Source organism: Mastomys coucha, unplaced genomic scaffold, assembly GCF_008632895.1.
Source record: "Mastomys coucha isolate ucsf_1 unplaced genomic scaffold, UCSF_Mcou_1 pScaffold6, whole genome shotgun sequence".
Taxonomy (NCBI): Eukaryota; Metazoa; Chordata; class Mammalia; order Rodentia; family Muridae; genus Mastomys; species Mastomys coucha.
In genome coordinates, this window is record NW_022196912.1 from 60390220 (window position 1) to 60400576 (window position 10357).

The window sequence follows — 10357 nt, forward strand, 5'->3', positions numbered from 1 at the left end:
AAAAAAAAAAAAAAAAAACAAACTCTGAATACTAAACCAAGCCACTGCTATGTTGGAAATTCCATTAAAACTCAACCTAAGAAAAATGACAGTAGGTCATTGCACAAGGCCAAGACTGACACCAGACATCAGAGAAGCTCAATGCAACAACTGAGGGGAAAACACCTCACAACAGTGCAGAGCATGCCCGGAACAGCAAGATAAGAAGTCCACTCTTGAGAATTCGGCTCCTAACTCTTCCCCAGTACAGGCAGGGTACCTGAATAAAACCTGCAGCTTTCTGTGAAGTATTAGTCTCTTTGGAAAGCCATGGGTCTTACAGATAAAGTTGTTCAGAAATTAAAGCATCCTCAGAAGGCTTTCAAGCTTCCATGTCTGCAGACACTTAACCCCACATGACAGACACTTCTGTTCCCTCTTTCACAGAACAAGCACAACGGCTGCTTTGTCTCTTCAGCGGCTTCAAGGCGAGCTGCACTCCAACAGAAGGCCAGACTTCTGCAAGTCCACAAGCATATGCTTAGGGCCATGCATAGTTCAAACTGTTCCCCCGTCTTACAGAAAATAAACTTCTCTTTCACCAGAGACTGCAGAGATCTAAAGTAGTAGTTGGAAGTTCTAAAACACATTGTGCCTACACTGACAGTTTCAGAAAGTTTTATTGTAGAACTTCCAAAGAAACTAACAAACATTTGTCTAAATTGCCATTTAGATTTTTTTTCAGTACCAAAAGAATATACAGCACAAGAAGAACTTCTTCAAATTAGAAAATGTTATAGCTTTTAAAAGCCTAGGTACAGACACAATGCCCTACAGAGGATGAGCAGGTGACCTTCATTCCACCCTGGATTCTGTTCAGTGAACTGGAAAAATTACTTTTCCTCTAATTTCTTCTCCAGTCCTCCTCTGATTGGTGGCCTTTAAAGAACTACTGCTACATAAGCTTCTAAACATATTTAAAAAAAAAAAAAAAACATTACCTATATGGGGGTTAATGCCTCTCACAAAGTCCACAGGTTCTCTAATATTAATTCAGTCTCAAGATATGAGGTATCTTCCTTACGTTGTTGGCCAGGAACAGGGCACTCTGAGACCTTCAAAATAATACAGGCTATTACTAGTACTCTTGACTGTTCACCAGAACCTGGTAGTAAGGCCTGCTACTGAACATACCATACACATTGATCAGTGGACATGAACAAATTAACGTGATACTGACATGGAATTTTCCTCCCTGATGGCTACTTTTTCAGAGAACCAGAAGATGTTATGGAGACTTCTATGAGAGCAAAAGCATCGATAGTCTTAGTCAGCTGTCAACCCTATGAGCTATTCTAACTGGCCTGGAAAGATATGTCTAATGGTAGAACAGTGGTGTGAAGATTATGGAGGGAGTCCACAGCTTTCTAATTAGATTTAAGATATACTCCGTAGGAGAAAACTCACGCCTGGTCCTATAAAAACTGGATAAGAACCTGAAGGCCACAAGGGAAAAGTCATTATTATTTTGCTAATAGACATAGTGTCAATAGGCATGTACATACTAGCACTTATAATAATAGATTGGTACAGCTCCCACTCTTTTTGTAATGGATAGTAGTTAATATAGAGATTTACAACTGGCCAAATAAGTGACTGTGCAGAGTTCAGGCCTAATTGGGATAAATGTATCAAAACCTTTCCCACCAAGGCTTTAGGGATGTCACAAATAAGGGACAGAAATATGTTAGGAGACAGGATGTGGGGAGGACTCCTTCTAGACACAACTGAGCTAGTGCATTCATGAATTCACAGAAGCTTTAGTTAGAAGAGCCACTGAAGTAAGGCAGTGAGCATTTCAGCATGGATACGGTAGGAGTTCCTAAGGTGTCACTCCTAGCTGAGGAATTGTGGCAGTTGATGGCTTCTGGGGAAGGAAAAGTCAGTTTTATTAACAATGTGGCCTCTTGTAGGCTGTACATGCTCCAAAGGATGGGCCTATACCTGTGTGCATATAGGCAGCACCCTTTTGACAGCACTTTCTTTGACTGAATAAGTTTTTAAAAAGATGAAGAAAACCTCATGTTTGGAGGGGATAGAGAAGGTCTGGGTTGGGGTGGGGGATCAAAAGGAATGAATATAAGAAAAACTACAATATTTGTACACAAATATACATGTATGGAGTATGTGTGTATGCATGTGTGCGCATGCGTGTGCACACTAGTAAGCTGTCTACCAGGAGAAGGGCAAGTTGGTCAACAAAGTGGCTTAAGAGAATCAAGAGAATATACCTCTGATTCACAAAATAGCATTTCATTATATGTCAGGATAAACAAGACCATGTTTCCAAGTTGTGAGGTAGAAATTTTTCTAGTCACTTTAAATAAAACAATATTCCCCAAGCCACAAGCACAGAAATACTAGTTTTATTAGATTCCTTCAATACTTTCAGTGCTTCTATTGGAGATAAATAAGCCTACTTTTGGAAGCCAAACCCACTTGAAGCTGTGACATAGCCTCCGATGGCTGATCTTACAATCTGGTAAAGCAGACTCACAATAAATCGCATGGATACAATATGGAGATGCCACTATGCCTGTACTTTGAAAAAAATGTATACAGTATTTTAAACAATTAAATTATTCCACTGAACTTTTAGTTTTTGAAGAAAAGTCATATTAACTGGGGGGAAAAAACAGACAATTCCTTTTATGACAAAGTCTCCACTTTGTATTTCTCTGGCTGTGATATTATGCCCATTGTGACATTTTGTAGGCAAATTATTGCCTGTACATCGTATTCTAAACCGAAATAAGGACTGGTAGAGTGGAAGATGACAGGGTCAACATGTGTGTAGGAATAGAAACTTTGTTTCATAAAAGAGCAATGGATAAAAATTAGGACTTTCTTGTTGCATATATTTTTGAATCCTCCACAAGCTACTGTTTAACTCTACCAAAATGAAAGAGGTAAATGTTACTTCCTGTTTTGCTCCTCATTTCTTGAGCTTCCACAGAACTTCTAAGTAGTGTTTGGATATCTATTTTCCTAGTCTATCCAGACTTAAGCCTGCAATTTGGTTCAGTTTTTAAATCTAAGAACGTAGCTCATCTAGTTTCATTGCATTGCATTCATTGTGTCTACCCTATAGAATACTCAATTTGATGACATTTTACAGAATTTTTATGAAAATTTTAAAGATAAACTTATTTAGAAAATTTCAATTGTATTTCATATTTCATCAAAATGGTTGTAATATTTAATGTAATGATTTTGAAAAGCCAAGAATAATATAGAATTTAATGTAGTAATTATAAAAATTGAAATAAAAGATTAACCTTATTTCTACACCAAAATATATATTCTTCATGGATTTAAGTACATTTTCCAAGGAAACAGAGCAATTTGCATGCCAAAAACTAATAGGATCTGAACATATGGGTAAAGCAGTAACTACAAAATGACAGTGAAGGCAGTTATAGAAATATCAAAGCTGGGGCGGTAGTGGTGCACGCCTTTAATCCCAGCACTTGGGCGGCAGAGGCAGGCGGATTTCTGTGGCCGGCCTGGTCTACAGAGTGAGTTCCAGGACAGCCAGGGCTACACAGAGAAACCCTATCTCAAAAAACCTAAAAAAAAAAAAAAAAGAAGAAAGAAAGAAAGAAAGAAAGAAAAAAGAAAAAAGAAAAAAAAAGAAATATCAAAGCTGAGACTCGAAAAAGTCATTAACAGAATCTAAACAGGATCCCTAAAATGGCATAGAATATTAAGATACAAAATAGGAGGAATCACTAAGAAAAATGGACATAGAGACTTCACAGGATAAAGATGGAGGATAAACTGTTGAATTTACAATGCAATGAAATACTTTTCTAATACTAAAATGAGCAAAACAGGAATGAGAGTGCTTCTCAGCCTCTCACGGCAGCATGAAGTGTACACGAAGCCCGTGGGGAGCCACACAGCTATGATGGGAAGAAAGCTCTTGTTTCAACAGAACAGACAGTCACCAACACAAAAGGAACACAGGGCTCTAGGAGCAAGCTTGAGACTTCTTAACAAAATAACCCAATGCTCCAAAATGAGATGCAGCCTTAACCAGAAGGAGCAAAAGGAGAAAACTCTGAAACAAAGAGGCTATGGTAAAAGGATTGACACAAATTCATTAATATACAGAACCAAAACTAAGCTATTGGAAAATATTGTAAAAATAGGACATACCTACTCTAATCGCTGACAAAGTAAAAATAACACAAATATTAAAGCCAGCATGTATAGGAGTGTAATACCGGTAAAAATTATTGTTTATAAAATCAATAAGATCATTCTCCAGAATAAAACTTCTCAGAGAAGGATGTTAGACTTTTTGTTGCTGTTTTTAAATAGCAGAAATAAACAGTTTAAGTTAAGAAAGGATTTATTTCAGCTTTGGTCCAAAGTTTCTGGTTCCATATTAAGGCAGAATATCATAGCAGAGAAAAGCTCCTCACCACATGGTAAGAAAGCAGGGAGAGGCCAGGACTGATAAATGTTCTTCAGAAGACATTCAAAGCACTCACTCTCTACAGTTCTACCACCTCTAAATAAACTATTCAAATTTGAAGCCACCAGTGGATTATAACATTGATTAAATCTCAGACCTCATGATTGAACTATCTCTAGATTGGTTTTGATTCATTAATATCTGTCAATATCATCAAGTAGACAATTATGATGAACTAACACAATCAGGGAATGAATATGATGACAGTACATCATCTACATATATACATTAATGATGTTATGATGAAAGTTTATATTATTGCTATTTGCAAATTTTAACAAGAAAAAAGGATTAAGCATCACAGCAGACATGATGAGTATTAAGAACATCAAGGAAGTTCTTTTAGGAACCTTATTGAATAACAAGATATCCCTCTTAAAAGAATTCAAAACATGGCTTATTTTTAATATATGTAATTAGCTCATGTTCCCATAGCAGAACAACATCTCTCCAGTAGGCTAATCTTTCCATAGCATCAATGCTGTTGTTCATCCCTCCTCAGAAACCAAATATAGATCACAGAAAAAGAATATGGTGACTGTTGTCTGGGCACTAAGGGGATGTGCTAGATGTACAAAGCCAGGGTGGCATGCTTTAGAAAGTAATTCATAGTGCCAATTCCACACTGTAGTTCGTAGTAAATGAAGAAGTGGAAGATATATCCATCCACAGAGAGAATGTGATGGAAAAATCCATTTAGTTTTCAAAGGTCCTGATTTTATAAACTGAATATATGTAATATGCAATATATGCAATTTTAAAATATAATATGTAATATATATCAGCAAGCACTGATTATTAAACATGGTATCTGATACCACACTAAGTCAGTAGACTACTGTACTGGCTGGTTTTGTGTGTCAACTTGACACAGTCTGGAGTTATCACAGAGAAGGGAGCTTCAGTTGGGGAAGTGCTTCCATGAGATCCAGCTGTGGGGCATCTTCTCAATTAGTGATCAAGGTGGGGAGGGCCCCTTGTGGGTGGTGCCATACCTGGACTGGTAGTCTTGGGTTCTATAAGAGAGCAGGCTGAGCAAGCCAGAGGAAACAAACCAGTAAGGAACATCCCTCCATGGCCTCTGCATCAGTTTCTGCTTCCTGACCTGCTTGAGTTCCAGTCCTGACTTCCTTTGATGACAAGCAACAGTGAGGAAGTATAAGCTGAATAAACCCTTTCCTCCCCAACTTGCTTCTTGGTTATGATGCTTGTGCAGGAATAGAAACCCTGACTAAGACAACTACCAATTAGACTGCAACAAGATTTGGATTACCACTCTTTATACTTAGTGAGGGATCTTCTGGATTTAAACTTACATAATAAAATATCACTTTGTTCACATGCCATTTTATATTCCCAAGGAAGCATTGTCTTTTTTGAAGACATTTAAAGGGTCTTAAATATTCAACCTCTTTTACATTTTTTAAATTTACTTTTTGAGAATTTCACACAGTGTAGTTTAATCTTATTCTTTCCCATCCCCAAGTCCTCTCAGATGTCCTTCTTTCTCCTCCACCCATCTTCATGTCCCTCTCTCTTACAACAAAACTAGAAGAAAAGGCCATTAAAAACAGGGAGTCTGTTTAGTGCTTGCCAGCTACTCCTGGTCATGGGGGCTACCCTAGGGACATGGTCGATATACCCATGGGCACTCTATTGGAGAGAGTTGATGTAAGTCAAGTGATGGCAGTTTGAGTGGCCAGGCTGACCAATCCTATCAACCGCAACCATGTTGGGAATACCACCTGATTGATAATTATTTAAAGACATCACCAGTCCTATGCTACACCTCAGTTTCAGAGGTAGTAAAAATTGAGAGAAAGACAGAGACAGGGACAGAGACAGAGTCAGAGCGAGGGGGGGGGAATAATTAATAATAATAATAATAATAATAATAATAAGAAGAAGAAGAAGAAGAAGAAGAAGAAGAAGAAGAAGGAGGAAGAGGAGGAGGAGGACGAGGAAGAGGAGGAGGAGGAGGAGGAGGAGGAGGAGGAGGAGGAAAATGAGGAGGAGGAGGAAGAGGAGGAGGAGGAAAAAGAGGAGGAAAATGAGGAGGAGGAGGAAAAGGAGGAGGATGGGGAAGAGGGGGAAGAGAAGAAGGAAGGGAGGGAAGGGAGAAAGGGAGAAAAGAAAGTAGCCTAAGAAATACTTGGAATTCAGTAACTCACATCACCTTTAGAAAAATCATAGCTGACTGACATTTATGTTATGCTCAGAAACATGAAGAAAAAAATGTTAAGCAAATATTTTCTTGCCTGTGTTATCTTTAACTACTACTGCTTCTGACAGCAAGCTTTGCTGTCTGTGTATGAATCCATGCAAACATTTAGCTGAAATCAAAGAAAATTAGCTAGTCTATGCAGGCTCTCAGTGCTCTGGGTTTTATATATAGGAAGCATTTTAGAACTGCCAATAAAAAAAATCACTTAATTCTTTGCTACTTTGAAAGATAAAACAGTATGTTAATTAATGCAAATTTATACACAAAAAAGGTTCTTCCCACCTTTATGCAGGGACAAAAACAATTCTGCTTATTTATCTACAATATGCACATTGTAGAAGACAATGTTGCTGCATAAAACTCTAGAGGGATAAACCAGGTCCCGCCATTTGGCTATTAACCTGAAAATGTAGAATTTGGCTACCCAGAACTGTGACCACAGAAATCCCACCGAAACACTAGCTCCTAAAAATCTTAGTCTTGCAAATAGCTATTTTTTTTTTATGAGACTCCACTTCTCCAAAATAATTTTGTTCTTTTCATCATTACCTGCACGCTCCAGCAAGAAGGCAAGCCTCCTCTTGGGGGCCCTTCTTTGCTGCCCAGCAGCTCCTTCTGTGGTCTTCTAAGGAGAGCACCAGTTATACCAGACCGCTTTCCAGACTGTTTAGGGAAAACGGTTCCTTGACATTTTCATAAGGAAAAAAACAAAAAGTTAACTTATGCTAGTGTTTCCGTTCTTAAAAATCTATTTGCTTACTGTGCTGGAGGTACACCCGGCCTGGCCATTTTGGCAGTAGAGTAAAAAGTGTCTCCCTGGTGATGCATATCTCAAAGCATTCACAAGGCTCCAACCTACTACTCAACATCCAGTTCTCTTCTGTCTTGCTGGATACTGTTATTTAAAAAGCCACTTTGCTGGCTTGAAGTCCTTCACACATATTTACCATGTTCAAAAGAGGCAGAATATCAAAGGGAGAGGAGGGCTGGTGTCCAGAGAGGGGCAGAAAGAGTGTGTATGTGACCAATTGCAAACACTCAGAAAGTAGCCATGTACTCAGAAAGAAAAGGCTGCATCAGAGCAAGAGAGTGGAAATCAAAAAATAAATTCCAATTCTACTTACTATTCTGTGAACAGAAACCAACCTTGCAGCATTCATGTGCCTCCTGAGATGATCAAGCTGGATTGGCCTGATCAAGCCAGGTGCCGAGAAGTTGTCTGAACATTCTCATCCCTGTGGTGCACCAGTGGACAGGACAAACATGACACCTAACCATAGGGACATATGGAAATGCAGCTTTTCGTACCTGGGGATCTTCCTGCCTTCTGTTCTGGATTGGGCGGCCTTGATTCTGATCACTTTTGCTCAGTGTGCCAGTCCAAAAGGCGGTAGGTTCCTTTATAAACATCAGAGCTAAACAAAAGGCTTCGGCCCCAGGTTCAATTATGTGGGGCTACACAGGATGTCTCCAGTCATATTTCAATGTGTTACTCTTTGTTTTGTCATTATAGTTTGAGCGGCCAAGTCTTGGAGGTAAAAATCAAGAATTTTTGCTGTTCAACTGATGACAATGGTCATTCTCCCTTAGTCTAAGTTATCAACAAATGTTTACTGGAGTCTTACGTGCAATGCATGAGTACTAAGGATCTCCACATATTGAAACACAAATTCAAACCTCTCTCTTCCCTTTTCCTCTGCCTTCTTTCCATGCCATGTATATAGCTGTGACTGGTCTGATTTTCCTTGTGTCACTGAGGGTAGCCTTGAACCACAGCAATCCCACTGCTATAGCTATTTGAGGGCTGGGATTAAAGGCATGTATCACCATACTGGACTTGACACTCATTTTTCTAACAGATATATAATAACAGCTGTAAAGAAACACGAAACATTGACACATTGTATTTAATGCAGCATGAAGCAAACATAAGAAGGAGATCACATTATTCTACATTCTTAGCTTTACACTAAGTCTTCACAATCTGATAGGTCTAGACTTATAGTGCCATTTAACTAGGGTTATTTTTAATTGTAAATGATCAAGTACCACCCACAGATAGCTTGTGGCTGCAGGAATAGATGGTGTAGTTCCAAACCATGGGAGCAAACAGAACCTCCCCACAGTTACTGGAAAAAAGTAGCAAAGACCAGAAATATCTGGAGCTTTCTAAGGTGAGATCTTCAGGAACCAGAGACTGACAGTGTTACTGAGAAAACCTTAGCTTGCCTCTTTAATGGAACCTTGATTTTGGTGATCATGGGAAAAACAGGCAGGTAATATGCTTCATTCTCATCCCATTCCTTTGGAAGATAAAGTTGTGACAGAGTTGTAGCCACTGAAGATACCCTGGCCTCTGGGAAGGTCCAGTGAAGGCAGGCCTGTAGAATCAGGTAATGTAGACAGAGCTGCAGAACAGAAGAGCCATGGCAACCACTGGAGTCTGGCAGGGAACCATAAGCTCTTGAGTTCTATAAGCTGCCATTTGTGCATAAGGTTAGCAGGACAGAGTCCTTACTGGTCAGTGAGTCACTCTAAATGTTCCGTGAGTGTTGAGAACTTTCAGCAGTCTTATGGTCCTTATGTCCATTAGTAATTTAATTCTGAATTTTTCATTTAAAAGGTAAACTGAATGAAAGCTGCCAGACTTTGTTCTGAACTAGAGGGTATTTGAAATTGTAATTGCTACCAATAATGAAAACTGGCCTTTTTTCAGCACACACACACACACAAAAAGGATGTTCCATAAAATATATGGCCCATTTGGGGGTTGTAACTCACCGAAAGAAGTCAGACCTGGTTTCAATCATTAGAATAGCCTTCAAATAATTCATTAAAAACTAGTACAAGCTCTAATTTTGATTCTAAAGCACCAGAGAACTGGAATGAATACACATTCTCTTATTTAAAAAGGCTAATTTGGTGGTAGCTAATTAGCTGCATCCTAATGCAGTAACTGGAATTCATCTATGGCTTTTTGGCATTAAGAATCTTGAACATGTAAATGCCTTGCTTTCCCTCCAAAACAGATTTGAAACCGAAATCATCGCTTTGGAGTTTGTTCCGGTTTAGCTTTTGGTCAGGTCTTGGTGAATTTGCTGTTCATTCTCTGCTCTTAAATTTCCCCATCTTTTCTTTAGCAGTCAGGTGCAGCTGGCAGCCTGGGAGTAACAACAGCCTGTTTATCATACACACAAAGATGAGGAACTCAGCTGAACTCTGAGGTGAGGTGACATGCTAACCTCCACCAAAGAAGCAAACTAGAAATCCCAGCTGGGGCAGGGCAGGCTCCGAATACCGGCAGAAACAGAACCACGGACATCAGTTTTTCTGGATTTCAAAGCTCCGGGGATAAAGTTCTAATTAAAGTTATTTTTAACTGCATCAGGGTCGCTCAGTCCTCACCCATCAGCTGAATGTGTGCACAGGCAGCATTTTGTTGGGTGCACATGACAAATCGTAGGAGGGCTTTCTCAGAGGCCCTCACATTAACATTCCATTCCATTGAAAATGTCAATGTTTCGAACAAAGCCCAGCACACTGTGCCTTCATCACACTGAGTTCAAAGTTTAAAAGCTTAAGCTAGAGGGGTTAAGGGATCTTCTTCTTCA

At 39.2% G+C, this 10357-nt stretch overlaps 1 protein-coding gene and 1 long non-coding RNA gene across 7 annotated transcripts in view; one reads left to right on the plus strand and one right to left on the minus strand.

Annotated features, from left to right (window-relative positions):
- Positions 1-10357, minus strand: part of Stxbp6 (syntaxin binding protein 6) — a 233934-nt gene that overhangs the window by 122532 nt on the left and 101045 nt on the right. The gene's annotated exons all lie outside the window — the stretch shown is intronic.
- LOC116080846 lies at positions 9126-10130 on the plus strand. The gene is made up of 2 exons (XR_004114636.1): positions 9126-9266; positions 9887-10130. It is a non-coding gene; the product is annotated as an uncharacterized LOC116080846 (long non-coding RNA).